A 19815-nucleotide genomic window follows, 5' to 3' on the forward strand; every position below is an offset into this window, starting at 1 on the left:
TTATCAGGTTGACTTGATGCTTTCATGAAGGTTCAGAAGACCATAGTCAAAATCATCATGTAATATGAGCTACAAGTTGAGAGAACAAATAATTATTGTTAACAAAACAAGACAAAAAGACTCTGAGCAGCAAGGAAACTAACTCACAACCTACTGACTATATTTTTTAACTTTATTTATTTACTTTATTTTTTTCTGTGTCAGAAAGTAATGTGAATTAAACATGGCTTCACTTGGTTAGGAACTAGAAACAGGGAAGACGCATAAACCACAGGGGAACTTAACCAACAGGCGTCGATTAAAAACAAGATAAAGCATATTTTTAAAAAAGTGCTCGGTGGCACAGGAAACGCAGCATCTTTCAACGTGCGTTCTCCAGATACTGGTGAAAGACACAGGATCAGGGACGACCAGACGAATAACAAATTCATTCGAAAAAGCGAATTAAGGCCCTTGGGCAGAAATCCAGCTGTCGACGAATCCAGAGCCGATGGTCCCATCCGCAAGACACCATCCAGTGAAGTAAGGTATCAGTGAGATGAGGTTCGCCACATTCATCAACAGGACGAAGGCCTATGAAAAAAATCAGTAGTCAGTCTGTAATAAATGGTGAATGACCCAATACCACAATGAAGCAGTCTCCTTTGGTAATATAGGAAGACTATGATGAGACAAGAGAGTTTTTGGTGAAGATGACAGGAATATTGGAACAACCTGCTTTCTGGGACACTCTGCATTGTTGCCAGATCTATCCAAGATGGTGACGATGACGTCATCCAAGACTGCACCGTGTTTACTTGGCAACAGCGCATCCAAGATGGTGGCCATGACGTCATTCAAGATGGCGGATTATGGAGGTGAAGTTGAATTTTGGCAGGAAAGTACCACACTCCCTCCCCCAGAAAAATGGCGGGAAGCTCAAATTCCAATAGGATAATACATCACACAACGGTTATTCCTATTAAGCAAAGAAAATCGCTGGAAGATAGGCCACTTGGACTACCTGCACTAAACTAAGTCACCCGACAGTCACTTCCTCCTATCAACTGGCGCCAAGTTTGAATTTTGGCGGTAAACAAAGATCACTTGGGGTTTGATCTAAGAAAATGGCGCGAAAGAAGGGACACTTGTACTAACAGCAGTTGCCCGATCGCCACCTCCTCCTAAGCATTCGTCGGAAAAGGATTGGACATAAGTCTTTATTTAAACAATTTCAAGCAGTACGGCCATAAGGTGTGTTCACCACGAGATCTGGACTTAACTGCGTACGCGCAGACCGAGAATCGCTTTCCCAGTATCGTCCAGCCACGTAGTTGCATGGCAATGCGCCGAAGCAGGATTTTAAGAACAATACGAAGTGTGACACGGATAAGGGGCTTCCCTGTGCTACCCCGTCGGATCGTAATCGGTGGAACGGGGTAGAGGGGGGGGGGGGTGAAGGTGATCATTCACAACCACAGAACCACAGAGGCATTGAAATCTGTGGCTAGCACCTGGCATACATCGTTAACACACTCATTAAAAAACTGTGACTGATACTATAAAATGCTTTGTGGATTTCGATAGAAAGCAGAGACCCCAAGATATTAGTGGCAGCAGCCATCGAAATGACATTTCGACACTCGATAACAGAAGTCAGTATCGTGCGTCCGAGCACACAACTTTGGTGAACGGCAATGATTTTGTAGAGCATTTTAGAGACGGGTGTTTATAGCTCGAGCGACAATTTTTTAGCCGAAGTTTAGCAGAGAAATCGGACGAAGTGAGTCAAGATCAGGTCAACATTTGGTTTTAAGGATGAGGACCATTTTACGTTCCTTGAAAGGAGCAGAAAGCGAGACATCCCGTATCACTTCATTAACCATCAACGTTATTATGTTACCTAAGAGAGGCTAAAAATTAACACAAAATTCTTTAGGAATACCATCCAATTCAGGTGACTTGCTTGACTGAGACCCGGTAACAATATCATATACACATGGCCCTTTTGGTAATCACCCAAAAAAAGTCATTTCACTCAGGGATAACGAAGCAAGGGGAAAAGTCGGTAGTAAAATTTTCCACTGGAGCATGGGCATCATATAGTTCAGTAAAAAAGTTAAAAATTAAATTGTAAATGTCGTGGTGGGAGCTGACACTCGACCATCGGCGTTAGTGAGGGATGCAATGCAAAAGCGTTTCCTGTGCGCCAGCATACGGATAAGGTGGTATAGTGAAGTCAGTTCATCATGTAAAATGGAACGTGGTGGAGATCTCTTCCGGAGTCCATGTGAAAGCTTGCCTAGCGCTATCGTAAGGTTGACGTAATATGGTTCAAATGGCTCTGAGCACTATGGGACTTAACTTCTGAGGTCATCAGTCTCCTAGAACTTAGAACTACTTAAACCTAACTAACGTAAGGACATCACACACATCCATGCCCGAGGCAGGATTCGAACCTGTGACCGTAGCGGTCGCGCGTTTCCAGACTGAAGTGCCTAGAATCGCTCGGCCACCAGCGGCCGGCGTTGACGTAATACAGAGGAATAATATTCTCGTGTCCGAAGTGCGTCTGCCGCCTTTACGGCACCAAAACGCATGAGAAATGTACTAATTTGTGATTTGGTATGCAGTGTCTGTGGTGACGGTATTCACCACTCCAGAGAGTATCGCACCACAATCGATAAGCCGCACTTGAAAAGTTCTTAGCGCAGCGACTCTGTGGGTTGGCAGTACGAACTACACCGAGATCCGCCGGGGACCGCAGCTGACATCCCATAGGCATCGTAGGCCAGCTCTGGACTCTACGTACGCGTCACTCAGAGGCCCAGGACTTGTAATAATTTCAAACGTCTAATTATGCTGGAAATATCACAAGAGGCAGCATCATTTAAGTTCAGCATCATTTTATTACTAATTGTTGGGAATTTTTCTTATTAAGATAACCAACGCCGTCCTTCTGCATTTCGCAATAGACGAGTACCGTTCTATAGCCGAGAGCGACGGCCCATATTTCCTGAATGACAACACCAAGGGAATGGTCTTGTAGATAGTCTGTATTGAGCATCCAGGGAACACGATATATTTTCACCGGCTATGGCACAATTATCAGTAAAACAGGCGGGTATCACGTCAACGTCCAAAAGTTGCCCACACAAAGAGTCAGAAATGTAAAAGTGATCAAGTCGACTGCTAGAAGTGGCAGTAAAATAAGTGTATCGGGCAGGTGTAGGTACCGACAAAGCTGCGTGTCATGTGAGTGCAAGTAGCGTACCATGTCATCAAGCACTTTACTAAAACTAAAATTAGGAGACTACTCCACCGGTTGGAGAACACAATTAAAATCGACATCCAACAGAATCTTTGTAGGGGTTTACGAAGTTGGTAAATGATTTCCTCTTCGTAGAAACGCGAACGTTCCATAGGACGACTAGAGCCACAAGGGCATAAGAAGATATAAACTGAAACCACAAAAGTACATCCCATACCCCTACCTTCGTTGAGAACTTCGAAAACTCGTAATGGAATTCTTTCCCTATAAAACAAGGCAGTGGCCATAGAAAGAACGAAAGCAACACTCAATTGATCGAGAATCCAGGAATTGAAAACCAGTTAAATAATACTTCCAGTAAAGAAAATTACGTCTGCACCAGAGTCATACATAAACAGACGCAAAGCGGTGAGCTGGGGTTCGGAACCAGTCCTGTTAGTATTCAAAGTGAGAAAAGTGAATGCTGCCATAAACAACTGAACTGGAACAAAAACTACTAAATTACAAAACTATCGTAGAAGGGAACTATATAGCAGTATCCATGGCAGAATCAATCGACAAAACGGACAGAGATGAAGTATGAACACCTCCCCATCATCCAACTGTCTTTTCTTCATCCGTGATGCGACTCCTTTAGGCTGGATACGTTGTTTACTGTGACTCCTGGAAACTGCCACTATCTCATGCGATTATTTGGGTGGGTCATGCAGAAAATCCGTTTCAGACTGAGAGGGAGAGACCTCTGCACCACACTCGTCGATGGACAGGGACTCGCTGCATGGGGATTTGTTTTGTAACGATAGCGTCCTTCCGTTCTTTGGAATCAATCAGGTTATGCCAATCAAGAATTTGTGACATGAGAGCCGCGACAAAGAGCGCAGAAATAGTTTGGGAAGCTGAGACATCAGTAGAGGCGTCGTATAGAGCCGGGAAAGACAATTGGGTTCTGAAACAGAATCCTTAATAGGCGGCACCGACAACGCGGCCTGGCTGGCAGGAGAATCGCCAGATTATTTACTAGTAACCACCTGATCAGGTGCTAAAGCACCCAAGGCTTCCTCATCCACAAACTCAGGCCAGAGAAGAGGGTCCTTCAAAGGAAGGCCATCCGAAAAGCGAACCAAAAGAAAAGGCTTCTCAACTGCATCGTCGTCTTGCGTTCTGCGACGCTTGTTTCAAATAACCGAGGCCGGTTCAAAAAATGGTTCACATGGCTCTGAGAACTATGGGACTTAACATCGGAGGTCATCAGTCACCTAGACTTAGAACTACTTAAACCTACGTAAACTAAGAACATCACACACATCCATGCTCGAGGCAGGATTCGAACCTGCGACCGTAGCAGCAGCGCGGCTCGAGACTGAAGTGCGTAGAACGGCTCGGCCACAACGGCCGGCACCGAGGCCGTCACTGCGAGAGTGATGACGTTAATTTCCCTAAGCGTGGTCATCGGGGCAAAATCACCAGCATCGCTCAAAGATACGCTTTGATACTCAATAACCGGGCTGGCTCAGCTGCAGAATCCTGTGGAAGAAGATTCGCTAAACTCAATTCCTTACTCTGTTGGTAACGGGCTTTAATACCACCACATGATGTACGTGAACGATCTGATTACAAATAAAGCAAGTTCTTTCCCGGCCAGTATAAGTAATATGAACCCAATAAACATTTAACTGCAAGTGAGAGGGAACATTCCTTTTTAATCACCAGTTCTACCGATCGAACGCCACTATCGACCTGTAAGTAGTGCAGAGCAGACCAGTGTTACCTTCACAATGGAGCAAGATAGACCTCCGAAAACTACCATCTCCCTTGAACGGAAGACTAAAAACCCAAACATCTGTATAGCCCACTTCTCCATTCGTCGAAATAACCACACCTTCACGAGGAGTAAAGGGGACCTGAGTACTGTGAAGTAATAATCTCCTGTCAACAAGAAACAGGTCAAGAAATTTAACAGAAAGCACATATGATTTCAAATCAAAGCACACAGCCTGCACTTGATCTGTAGTGACCTTGATCTCCTCCACTATCCAGCTATGTATCTCTAAAGAGCGGAGCTGCACTTGTCGAGTGGATTTATCAAATGTGAAGCTGACAGCGCCTGTGCGTGGAATAGACGTGGGAAGCATCTTGGACATTACGGTGTGAAACAACGCCGCATCAGGAAGGGCTGCACAAACACCAGACACTAGACGACAAACAGCAGTTCGAGGCGCACAGGGACTCTACACTGTACGGAAACAACTAAGTCACGTGGCACTACGGTAAAAGGTGGAGTTAGGACAACCTGCTACCCCGTCGCACGAAACAGGAATAGCATTAGACTACCTGAGGACGACTTATTGCCAGATCCAAACTTCCATTGCTGTCAACCATGTGTCTACAACCTGCACTCGTTCATCCATTATGTGTATTCCTTCACAGGGCAGACATTTTAATTGAAAGTTCCTTGCCCGGTGTCGGCGGATAAATAAGATACTGCAGTGCGTGTGTTGTTCAGAAATGCGATGAAATATTCCTAGGCGACCACTTGCGATAAGCAGGAAATGTGCGTTCAAGTCCCAGTCCTGCACAAATTTTCATTATCGTTATTCGATTATACAATCGACAGTTGTCCATATTCGCAACTTAGAATACATTTCATATCTTTCGTATCATATCTTTCCTACGCTACAGAACAGCTCCTCTGATCGAATAACCACACGGTAGCGTCTGCGTTTGACGTCTAGTCAGTCGGTATGACATTTCCATCTTGATTGCCCGAGGTCTAATGGTTTCTCTCGGTTCTGTCCATTCTCCTAGGTAGCTGAATCTTCTTGCTCACCTGTTGTTTTTTTCCTCTTTGGGTGCTGCACTGATGTTATAAATTGCAGTCTCTCAAAGTAGATCAGGAGGCCCGCCTTGGCCGCTTGGGTCTAGAATTCACTGTTAAATAAATGGTGACGTTTCTGAACATGACACAGTATTCCTGTACTCCTCAACCGCAGAAAGCCTGAACGTTAGGGAGTATACACTGAGATGGCTGTAGTCATGGGATAGCGCTATGCATATATATAGATGGCATTAGTATCACGTACACAATGTATAAAAGGGAAGTGCGTTGATGGAGCTGCCAATTGTACTTAACTGATTCATATGAAAAGGTTGACGACTTGATTATGGACGCACGACTGGAATTAACAGCCTTTGAATGTAGAATGATAGTTGGAGCAAGACGCATGGGACACTCCATTTCGTAAGTCGCTAGGCAATTCAGTATTCCGAGATCCACCGTGTCAGGGAGCGTGTCGAGAATACCAAATTTCGGGCTTTATCTCTCACCACAGACAACGCAGTGGCCAACGGCCTTCACTTTACGACCGAGAGCAGCGGCGTTTGCGTAGAGTTGTCAGTGCTAATAGACAAGCAACACTGCGTGAAATGACCGCAGAAACCAATGTGGGATGTACGGCCAACGCTGGCCGGAGTGGCCGACCGGTTCTAGGCGCTACAGCCTGGAACCGCGCGACCGCTACGGTCGCAGGTTCGAATTCTGCCTCGGGCATGGATGTGTCTGATGTCCGTAGGTTAGTTAGGTTTAAGTAGTAAGTTCTAGGGGACTGATGACCTCAGAAGTTGAGTCCCATAGTGCTCAGAGCCATTTGAACCATTTTTGAACGGCCAACATATCCGTTAGGACAGTGCGGCGAAATTTGCGTCAATGGGCAACAGCTGCAGACTGTAGACGTGAGTGCATTTGCTAATAGCACGACATCGCCTGCAGTGCATCTTCTGGGCTCGTGGCCATATCGGTCGGACACTGGACGACTGGAAAGCAGTGGTCTGCGCTGATGATTTCAGATTTCAGTTGGTGAGAGCTCATGAAAGGGTTCGAGTGTGGCGCAGACCGCACGAAGCCATGGACCCAGGTTCTCAACAAGGCACTATGCAAGTTGGTGAACAGTGCGGGCTGTGTTTACGTGGAATGGACCGGGTCTTCTGGTACAGCTCAACCGATCAGTGTCTTGAAATGCTTCGGCTACTTGGAGATCTTTTGCACCCATCCATGGACTTCATTTTTATGGAGAACATTGTGCAATGTCACTGGGCTACAATTGTTCGGGATTGGCTTGAAAAACATTCTGGACAACTGGAGCAATTGATTTGACCAACCAGATCGAACGACATGAATCCCATCAAAAAATTGCGGTACATAATAGAGACATCAGTTCGTGCACGATATGCTGCACTGGCAACACTTTAGCAATTATGGACGGCTATAAAGGCAGCATGGTTCAGTACTTCTGCAGTGGACTTCCAAAGACTTGAGTCCATGCCATGTCAAGTTGCTGCACTACGTCGGGCAAAAGGAAATTCGACGCCCTATTAGGAGACATCCCATGCCTTGTCACCTCAGTGTACGATGATTGCAGGGGGATACACAGCGGCAGCGAGCCTCGGCCCCCGCCCCGCCTTATGTAGTGTAGTGCGCTGCTCATCGTAGCGTCGCCTCGGCATCGACCCGCCGCCTGCCGCAGCCGCGGGCTAATCTAATGAGGCAGAACAAGCGCTGTATTCACGAGGCGCCGGCGCGGCCCGTCTCAAATTGGCGCGCCTGAGTCTGCCGAGTCCGCCCGAGCAGTGGGCCGCGACCCGCAGTCGTAATGCTGTTACAGCCGCGTCCTCAGTCTCGCCTGCCTGCGACTGAGTGCGGCGGAGACATGCCACACATCCCTAAGTAGCCTACTCTGCTTCATGCCGAGCATCGCGAGGAACGTGTGCTAACAAAAGCAGACCCTCAATGAATTTATACCCCGCACCCTCGCAACGCAGCGTTATTGCCACAACAACAGTTGTGGGAAAGCATGAACTCCTCGAATTAGACGAACCATATTACCGTGTTGTCCGTACAGAACTTCCATATAGAATGATGTTGTTCCACATCCATCTTCATTACTAAAGCAAGAGCGTTGCTACATTTCCAGGCTATATAAGCAGCAGGATCGAATCCAGTTTTAGTTAATTAGTGAAAATTAACCTTCTCCTTCTACACAGTTTCCTATTAAATCCAAGACACATAACAACCCTCTTCAGTGGACGTTTACATTTTCTAGGTTTATCTCGACAAGAAAATGTGAGAGATAAAAGTGCATTAGCAATATGTATAGCATTCCGAAAAAGAACGATTCTTGAATTAGCCCACTAAGGAACCAATATAAAATTAAGTAACACTTTTAAGTAATGTGACGCACAAGTGGCGCAAGTTACACACTACATAGTTTTCCATATCCACACGAATAAATAGTTTTTTGTGATTTCTTAGAAGTATGAAAGAAGGAAAATGAAGGTGTATTTTTCAAAGGAACTATCCATCAGTTGCTTTAAAAGATTCTGGGAAATCACAGAAAATTTCAGTCTGAAGCTCCGTTCACACGAATGCGAGTCCAGAGTGTTACCAGTGTATGATCTTACGTACTGATTAGAACAAGACAGATGGCCGAGCGGTTCTATGCGCTTCAGTCTGGAACCGTCCGCCTGCTACGGTTGCAGGTTCGAATCCTGCCTCGGACATGGATTTTTGTTATGTCCTTAGGTTAGTTACATTTAAGTAGTTATAAGTTCTAGGGGACTGATGACCTCAGAAGTTAAGTCCCATAGTGCTCAAAGCCATTTGAACCATTTTGAAGAACAGGACAGAGCTAAGTCGTGACGTGTAATATAGCGTGATATTACAGATATGAAAACGAGATAGGTGTCAATTAATAGCAAAACAGTGCGCTCATAATGGTGCACATTCATGAGGAACTTCATTGTAAACTGTAGAACACGTAGCGATACATAGCCTCCGTTGTTCATTGAATGTTCGTCAACACCAGGCCATGTTATCTGCATTCGTATACGTAGGTTTCATTTCACCAGTACGCCTACATGAGAACGTTCATGTCACGCTTCATTCCGTTTGACAACCTACGTAGCGTATGAGCTCAGCACTATTTTCAACACATGGAAGGTATTTCATACATTTGCTACACCAAGCGTTTTTCAAAACATTTACTTCACCTGTAATCTATCCGTGGCGCGATCCTTAAGAATACACGCATATTAATTTAAAAAGAGAGACTCAATAAACTGTTTTATTTTGTGTTACACCGATTCCTCTGTACATATTTAACTAGTGTCATCAGCTGTCAAGACAGCTCCTCCTACATTTCGTCATCAGGTTTCGTAATAAAGGGGCCATTCCCCAATTCCGCATAATCCTGCTCACTGTTGTCGTATCACTCTACTGCTTGGGTTATTGCCTTAGATTTACAGCTGGAAAGCTGTATGGTTCACGAGAAGAACGATTGCTGATAAGCCTCCCTGCGGGCTCGTATCTATCTAAATTTATCTTGGTAGTCTTTTAACAAGCATATGTAGGAAGCCACAATATATTTGTCGACTCTTCTAGGAAGGTATGCTTTCGGAAATGTAACAGTAGACCATACCATGATGCAGAAAGCCTCTCTCGTACTCTACGGTCGCAGGTTCGAATCCTGCCTCGGGCATGGATGTGTGTGATGTCCTTAGGTTAGTTAGGTTTAAGTAGTTCTAAGTTCTAGGGGACTGATGACCTCAGATGTTAAGTCCCATAGTGCTCAGAGCCATTTGAACCATTTTGAACCTCTCTTATAGCGTCTGCCACTGGAGGTGGTTGAGCATCTAAGTGACGGTTTTGCGCTTGCTAAATGAACCTGCAACGAAACTTTCTGCTCTCTTGTGGATCTTCTCTAACAGTCCTGCTTGATACAATCCCATACTGACGAGCAGTATTCCAGTATCGGTCGCATGAGTTTTTTTGTAAGCTGTTTGTTGATGGGCTGCATTTCCTGAGGACTCTTACAGTGAATGTCAGTCCGGTATCTGCCTTACAGACAATTAAATTTATGTGCTCATTCCTCTTTGAATCGCTCAATACGCATACTCCTAGATACTTTAGGGAAGTAACTACAATTAAGAAAGCATACAATTAAAGTGATTCTGTGTGCAAAAGACATCGGGAATTTTTGTTTCTTGGAGAGAATTTTATTTATTCGTATACAACAATGTTATCAGCTCCCACAAGATATTATACAATTACGCCAGCGCTTTTTCCAATCTCCTAATCACTCTTTGATGCAGATCTTTGGAATAGTTTTTAGCTCTCTCAGCGATACGTTTTCCCTCTTATCTACGAGAGAGGCATTGTGGAGCACGGAGAGATCAACTGTTTAAATTTCGAAAGAGTACGTTCCATGAAGAGTGGGATTTCATAAGAAAAGGGGCATCCTCTCACATATTTCTCGCGAAATGATCTCGACCAGGAAATCTTCAAAATTATGTGCCGTACCGATAGTAATTCCTCCAACGCGCCATCCGTGAATAGAATGAGAAGGGGGGAGGCGGGGGCAGAGATAATGGCACCAAAAGTATCCTGCGCCACACACCGTAAAGTGACTTACAAAGTATAAATCTAGACATAGGTGTAAATATGTAAACATGCTTGTAAACCGACAACCCTTTAAAGTTTTCTTTATTTTCGGTAACAGAAAAAAGTCTCCTGGTGAATACGGTGGCTGCGGCACTATTAAAGTATTGTTTCAGGCCAAATACTTCAGTTGATCGACGAAAGAAGGAAACACGAAAATACAGCATAAAAATGTTCAGAAAAATTAAATACAAAAATTCAGGTCACTTAGGAATGAAATAAAGAGGAAGTGGAGGGAAGGTAATGCGAAATGTTTGCATGAAAAAGAGAAGAAATCGAAAAATAAATGATAGTCGGAAGAATTGACTCAGCATATAGAAAAATCAAAACAGCCTTTGGTGGAATTAAAAGCAAGGGCGGTAACATTAAGAGTGCAATGCTAAATGCGGAGGACAGAGCGGATAGATGGAAAGGGTGGGCCACAGTGAGGGCCTCTGTGGAGGGGAAAACTTGTCTAATGACGTGATAGAAGAAGGAATAGGAGTCGATAGGGAAGTGATAGAAGATCCAGTATTAGAATTAGACTTTAAAAGAACTTTGGAAGGCTTAAGATTGAATAAGGCAGAAGGAGCAGATAACATACCAGCAGAATTTCTAAATTTTTTGGGGAAGTGGCAACAAAACGACTATTCTCGGTGGTGTCTAGAATGTATGAGACTGGCGATATACCATCAGACGTTCGGAAAACCATCATCCACACAATTTCGAAAATAGCAAGAGCAGACAGGTGTCAGAATTATTGCGCAATCAGCTTAACATCCAAGTTGCTGACAAGAGTAATACACAGAAAAATAGAATAGAAAATTGAGGGTGTGTTAGATGACGATCAGTTTGGCCTTAGGAAAGATAAAGGCACCAGAGAGACAGTTCTGATGTTGCGATTGATAATCGGAGCAAGAATGAAGGAAAATCAAGACACGTTCACAGGATTTGTCGATCTAGTAAGCGCGTTCGACAATGTAAAATGCTCAAGATCGAAATTCTGAGGAAAACGGGAGTAAGCTATAGGGAAAGACGGGTAATATACACATCAAAAACATATAGTCTAAGATATGTCGTAGCGTCACTATTGCTTCGTATTTTCCTACATTTCTCCGGATCTCAAACTGATCTTCCCCAATTATACAAAAGAAACTGAAAACGAAAATGATTACTATCTTTCAACTTACACAAACCCATGTAAGACTTTTTTTTGGATTGGTTTGGGATAAAGTCCTCTTTGGTGGGACGTTATTCTAAAGGAGCAGTTATAGATAGCATCGCGTTCTAGTTACATGGTGGAAGGCGTGTAGTAAGTTTGCATGGGGGCTTAGCTATAAAAATTATGAAAATGCAATAATTTTAGTAGCTGTGTGTCCGGTTACGAAGTCTCGTAACCGGTTGGCCCTGACTAGTATTAGTACGCAATCTGACTGCATAAAATGACAATAAAGAATGAAAGGAAATTTCCGTTAACACAATTGATTAAAAAGCTACAAAACAACAAAGCACAAGTGTAACTTTTCTATGTGTGGAAGCGTGATTCAACGTACATGTGATCTGGCACGGTTCTTCCTCAATACGACAAGATATTTTAAATACCATTTACAATGAAGTAATTAAAAAACCACATAGAAGCCAGAATTACAGTCTAATACATGAACACGAGCCAGATGCTTTGTTGACTGAACCTGTGACCGAGGCATTGTTATTTAGGAAATTTGAAATAAAATTTTTTTTGTTACCTTCATATATATTGACGAAAAATACACTGTGATCATTGCAACATCTTCCATCTATACATTACACCAACCGAACAGCATCTGCTGTCTCGCCCAACAGAACAACTGCACACGACATGGTCTCAACTAGTACTGCTCTCGACATCCTCTCAACAAGCACTGCTCACGACAACATCTGGACTACAACTGCCCTCAACATTCTCTGAACAACTACTGCGCCAGTGGAGGCGGCGGAATAATACCCTTTGCCGCAATCTCTGGCGCTGTGACTCAGTGTAGCCACCTTTCGTATGCCCCTCCTCCACGGGCTAGAATTTGATGGTATTTTTGCGAGCATTGGTGGTGAAAATACCACCAAATTCGCCCAAAAAAATACGGACAAAAATAAAAGATGATATTAATAAGTAAATATCACATAACTAAATAAATTTTGGCTTTGCACTGACCCTTCAATAACCTAATGTATAAAATACAGTAAGGAATACAAATACTTGCATACATGTGATTTTACATAATAGTTTACACAAGTATTATTCAATCAATGGCACCAGCAATGAAGAATAGGTGCACGTAAGAGTCTCATAACATTTCATAAACAGTAAATACACAAAAAGCAGTTTATACAAATATTCACATAAAATCTTTTCAATAATTCAATAAACAAGTAGCACTCCTCAGAGTAGTTGACAGTTTCAACAGTAGCACCCAGCAATGGTCAACAGGTGCAGATAGCAGTCTCATAACATTTCATCAGCAGTATTTAAATAGCTCCAACAGTGGCACCCAGCAATGGCGAGCAGGCGCAGACACCAACAAGTGACATCATCTCAGTAGAAGCAATTCCATCAGTGGCACCCGGCAAGGTTGAACAGGTGCAGACACCAACAAGTGACATTATCTCAGTAGAAGCAGTTCCAGCAGTGGCACCCAGCAATGTTGAGCAGGTGCAGACACCAACAAGTAACATTATCTCAGTAGCAGCAGTTCCATCAGTGGCACCCAGTAATGTTGAGCAGGTGCAGACACCAACAACTGACATCATCTCAGTAGAAACAGTTCCAACAGTGGCACCCAGCAATGTTGAACACGTGCAGACAGCAAGAAGTAACATTATTTCAGTAAAGCAGTTCCAACAGTGGCACCCTATAATGTTGACAGGTGCAGGTAACAGTCCATAATATTCACTATCACTAATTAAACAGTTCATCAGCAGTAATTAAACATTTCCAAGTGGCACCCATCAATGTTGAACAAGTGCAGGTAACAGTCCATATATTCACTATCACTAATTAAATAGTTCATCAGAGTTCATCAGCAGAAATTAAACATTTCCAAGTGGCACCCATCAATGTTGAACAAGTGCAGGTAACAGTCCATAATATTCACTATCAATAATTAAACAGTTCATCAGAGTTCATCAGCATAAATTAAACATTTCCAAGTGGCACCCACCAATGTTAATACATGTAAGCACAAACAACAGTTTGAATGCACACACAATTGCTTTTACAAAATTATTATCAATTCTCGTACACTAAACATACAAATTATAATAAAAACACAAATGATATCACATAATTGTCATATTAACTACTACAAATACACAAATATCAGTAAACCTATAACATTTATGGGTGTCAGTGCAAGCCACAACAAACAAGTAAAATAATATTTAGGAGGTAGTTCGGTACCAATTATTTGGGATTAGGAAAGGAAAACACACAAAACACACTCACTCATCTTTCATCCACATTAAGTACTATTGTGTAATTGAATAGTGTTAACTGTGTAAATGCAATTCTGTCAAAATTTGATGTTCAACATGTGTATCAAGTAGTAGTAGTAACAGTGTATAACAGTCAATAATAGTTAGTCAACGTCATAGTCATCATGTCAAGACCAATGATTGCCAAGCCAAATCAAAATGTACGGTTGCTGAACAACTGTCAGTGTGCCAAGATACGCAAATACTTCCTTTCTCCAAAAAAAAGTATATACTGCTTATTGATTTAACAAAGTGTGTGTGTAGACAATCTTCCTTCTACTTGAGTGTTCTAATCTTCCATCTTCATCCTCCTTATTCCATATAAACCAACAAAAAAATATGCTCCTCACTTACTTTACCTCTTATCCACGAAAACTCCAATAATCATCAGCATCACACAATCTTAATACTTACAATAATACCTCTTACGTCGATGCATATAAACCTTATCATCAATGTCATTTACCTTATCTCTTGTCCACCAAAACTCCAATAATCATCAACTTCACATAATCTCAATACCTCAATAATACCTCTTCAATACTTCGATACATATAAACCTTACCACCAATATCATTTCACTTCCATAACAACTCTTTCCTCTAGTCAGTTTCCTCGAACAAGTACAGATAAAATCCTAGTGCAAACTTCAATTCAGCATCCCATATAATCCGAAGACACAATGTCCACACACAACCTCTGTGTAATCCACCTGACCCAAATCTTCTACTCATTATGAATTATAAAATACATTTTGGTTACCTTGTCCATCATTAAATAAAAGAAATGCATACATGACCTCTAACAACCTTTAGTTTGAATAACTTTCAGTAAGTGAGTACGAGTATGGAGTGTGAATGATCGTAAGACTTCACAGTGTGTACACCACTTCAAGAATCATGGCAAAACAGAAGCAAACATGTGGAGTATTTCTTGTGTCAAGTGTCACTTGCTATTTCAATTGCTCACGAAGAATGCAGTGCAATAACTGTCAATGGTCTAAACTTAGTGTTGGTATTTCATGTCATTAGCTTCCTTTCTATTAGCATAAATTTATACAGCTTCCATAAAACTTCCAGCTCATGGCAGTCCATTTTCTTATCTGAAAATATAAAGCACTGAGCGTAAGCAAAACATGCAATAGCGAGTAAATATACCAGTAGAGAACAGAATGTCAACAAGTGGATGTAGCACAACCCCTATAACGAGGCCCTGCCAAGCGAACAATCTATAATTAATACCATAGTGTGACCTAAACTCCATGTTTGTACACCATATATCAGCATTTCTATATACCAAATTAAAGAGTAGTTATGAGAACAAAACAAAAATGTGTAAATATGCAATCCATACGCAAAGCAGCAAATATATATCTTACATAATAAACAGGTCATTAGCATCATATCAGCATAAGCAAATAAATGTTCATATGTAATCTTAATAAGTAAACATGAAGGCGCAAGCAGATAAATCACAAAGTATGACTTACATACATAACCATATCAGCATGACTAATCAGGTGACAATTATAATTTAAGTAAATAAGCACAGCAGGCACATAATAAAAAAATATGACGCAGTGAAAAAGCAAAGCAGCCAAACGATGCATAATATACATAAGTAACAACCCTGTTCATTAATCAATCATTGTCAAAATCAGTTAACACAAAGTATAATCACATAATCGCGAGCAGCAAATTACGCCTAAAGTACGTACCTAAGTGGAAATATGGTACCTGAAAAATAAACATAATTAATAGTTACCTTTTTAGTTTATTAGTTTCTTCTTCGAAATTACGTTCTTCCTGAAATTTTCTCGATAGCAAGTCCTCTTAACATCGGAGACACACAGAATTTACCTGAAGTTCTTAAATATTTTATACAACTGTATCCTGAAAAAAACTGAACGTTAATAACATAATATATCAAGTCACTATAGCTTTATACTGAATTTATTCGGAGAAATTAGCCTATGTATTTGTTTACTGATGTCAGTGCATTCGCACTGAGCGATCGATCAGCTGTAGGTACGCGTGACGTAGGAAGTAATTGTTTGCGGTCAACGACTGCCTTGTGCGGCGCGCAGACTTGACTGTTGCTTTGAGTATGTGCCGCCGCCAGAACACGGCGCGGTATCCTTATATTCTCTGCATGTTTACGTATAACTGTTAATTTCTCAAAAGTATGTCATTCCACAAAAATTTTAACGTTCGATATATGATGTATTCCCTTAGAGCGCAGTGATTTAAGAGTTTCTACTTCGACAGTGTTATCATGAATAATTTTGCGAACTCTATATGGACCGTTATAAAGCAGAAAAAATTTGCGACACAACCCTTTTCCTTTGTGAAACAAACGATGAGACTTAATTAACATCTTTTGACCAACTGACAATGTTTTTAAACGACCAGGACGTTTAGCTGATTTCTCTCTTCTAGCAGCCGCAGATGCAATATTTTGTAGAGCCAGGTTGACAACTTCAGAATGCCGCAGTTTCCGTGTAGGCGGAAAAGGAACGATTTCAGAAATGCGATTTGTCGGTGCTTTATTTTTTAATATCAATATAGGCGGTAAAGAAGTTGAATCATTAGGGAGTTCATTCAGAGTGTTTTGAAAAATATGAAGATACTGATCCCACGTCCTGTGATTCTGATGACAATAAAGTCTACACAATTTATTGATTTCCTTCATCCATCTCTCTGAAGCGTTAGATTGAGGGTGAAAAAGTGAAATGAAAATTGGTTTAATCTTATGACGCCTTAGAGTACGAAGCCAAATTTTAGAGCGAAACTGTGATCCATTATCTGATATAACTTTATCAACATGACCCACTTATTTAAGAAAATGTTTGATGAAAGCATTCGATACTGAACGAGCTGTTGCTTTGCGTAAAAGTGTAAAACACACAAATTTTGATGTCAATTCCACTGCTACCAAAATGTACGCAAAAGCATTAGTAGAACAAACCACTGGACCGAACAAATCGACTGCAGCCATCTCTTTTAATTTCGCTGGAATGAGAAATAGTTGGCAGCTTAGCCTTTTTACATAATTTGCGTTTGGCAAGAACAAATCGAATACGTTTTTCCATATTACTGAAGTAGCAATTTTCTCGTAATTTATGAAAGCATTTTCTGGGACCAAAGTGTGCATAACTGAAATGTGTATACCAAATCAATTTATTAACCCACTCATCAGAAATGCAAACTAACCAAACAGAGTTGTCAACCAATTTTCGTTTATCATTGCGAACTAAATAATACTGTCTAATCGCTACGCTTTCCTTTCTCCTCCACTTCTCCTTAATGTCCTTCTAGATTGGATCCTAGTTTTGCTCCTTAGCCATGTCCTGGAGCGAAGACGAAATAAAATTTTCAAACGCAACACCTTGAATATACATGAAACAATAACTGTTTTTTTTTTTTTGCAGTCCTCCTCAGCACTTTGTTTCAAACCCATAGGTGCACGTGATAAAGCATCAGCAATAATATTTGAAGAACCCTATATGTAAACAATACTAAAATCAAATTCCTGTAGATACAGCGCCCATCGTGACAATCTTCCATGTGTTAATTTTGTTGACATAAGAAATTCCAGAGGTCGATGATCGATGTAAACCTTAGTTTGTCTGCCATACAAAACGATGCGAAATTTTGTGAAAGCCCAAACAACAGCCAAGGCTTCAAGTTCCGTAATCGAATAATTCTTTTCTGATTTAGAGAGAACACGACTTCCAAATGCAATAGTTTTTTGTACTACAACGCCGTTTTCTTCTATCTCTTGAAATAAGTGTGCACCTAAGCCTTTGTATGATGAGTCCGTCGCCAAACAAAAATCTTTAGATAAATCCGGATGTGAAAGAAGTGGAGCAGCAACTAAAGCATCACGAAGTTGTTCAAATTCTGATTGAGCGTCCTCATCCCAACACCAATTAGGATTCTTTCCAGATAGTTCACATAAACGAGGTGTGGCCAAATTGTCCAATCTAACAAAGCGTCTAAGAAAATTACAGACACCAAGGAAACTACGAACATCACGTTTTGTAGTGGGAACAGCATAATTACGAATAGCGTCTAGTTTCTCTGGATCAGGAAGAATACCTTCTGTAGAAATAATATGACCAAGAAATTTCACCTGAGAAAGATCAAATTCAGATTTTTCCAAGTTCACTGTAATGCCAACTCTTGCAAAAATACGTATTAATGAATCCAAAGTTTTGTTATGCTCTCTCCAAGAACGTTTAGCAACAAGAATATCGTCAACATATGAAGTAATATCGTCACGAAGATAAACAGGTAAAATTTCGTTTAAACTACGAATGAATGCTGCAGAAGATATAGTAAGTACAAACGGTAATTTCCGAAATTGATAACAGTTACCAAAGGCTAAAAAGGCAGTGTATTTTCTACAATCAAGGTGCAGTTCTGTTTGGCAAAAACTTGCGCGCATATCAGTTGTGGGTAAAACTTTAATTCCATGGAAATGTTGAAGAAGTTCATCTAAATTTTGTGGACGGTCAGTTTCAGGAATGATGATATTATTTACCTGTCTAGAATCCAGAACCAAACAAATTGACCCATCCTTTTTAAGAACGACGTGTAATAGGCTGGTATAAGAACTGACTGCTGGCTCAATAATGCCTTGATCTAACATGCATTGCCGTTCACTCTTAACCTTGTCTCTATAAGCCAAAGGAATAGCGTACGTTTTCCCCCGAAATGGTGTGTGTTCTTTTACTTTAAATAAATATTGTAAGCCTTGTATAGTTTCTGTGTGATGACTAAATACTGTAGCATGTGAAGTCAAAATTTGGTGCAATTCTTCTCTTGCAACGTCATCTGTCACTTCAGCTTTGTTAACCTTTTCATTAATCAATTCTTCGCTATTAATTATATCATCCATCCCGTTTCTGTATCTATTGTCGTTGTCATGAATGAACACATTGTGGTCATAATGCTCAGCGAAAATATCAGAAGTAAGAAATCTTAAACATTTTGTGTCTGATTCAGATTTCGTTAAACAGTCGAAAAATTTCAAACATCTCGGCATTCCGGCAACAGTCAAGTTCACACTTCCTTCCTTAAAGTTTAAAATTGCCTTATGTGTGTTAAGAAATACCTAATATAATTTGAGTACTGAGTAATGGAACAATAATAAAATTAGCAGAAAATTCATATCCTTGACAAATGAAATTTAAGTTGGTCTGTTGTTTGACTTCCACACCTTTTCCAGAAATAGCTCCTCGAATTGTAGTTTTAGAAACAGGTAACACAGGACAAGCAATAGTTCTTACACATATACGAAAAACTGATTCACTAATAACATTCAATGGGCTCCCAGAATCTAAAACCGCAGTGAACTTATTCTTACTCAACATACACTTTAATAACAGGATGTAAAACTGCGTCTACTTTATTTTCCTTTTCGTCTAGCAAAATATCTCTCATGTCCTCCATGCGTACGTAGTGTAAAGTCGTAGCGCTATTACTTTCTGAACCGTCTACATTGCTGCCAGAAGCCGAAGCTACAAGTCATTGTCGATTGTTTGCGTCACGTCTTTGATTATTCGCGTTATTTCGTGGAGCAATTT

This window comes from Schistocerca piceifrons, chromosome 2 (assembly GCF_021461385.2).
Source record: "Schistocerca piceifrons isolate TAMUIC-IGC-003096 chromosome 2, iqSchPice1.1, whole genome shotgun sequence".
Lineage (NCBI taxonomy): Eukaryota > Metazoa > Arthropoda > Insecta > Orthoptera > Acrididae > Schistocerca > Schistocerca piceifrons.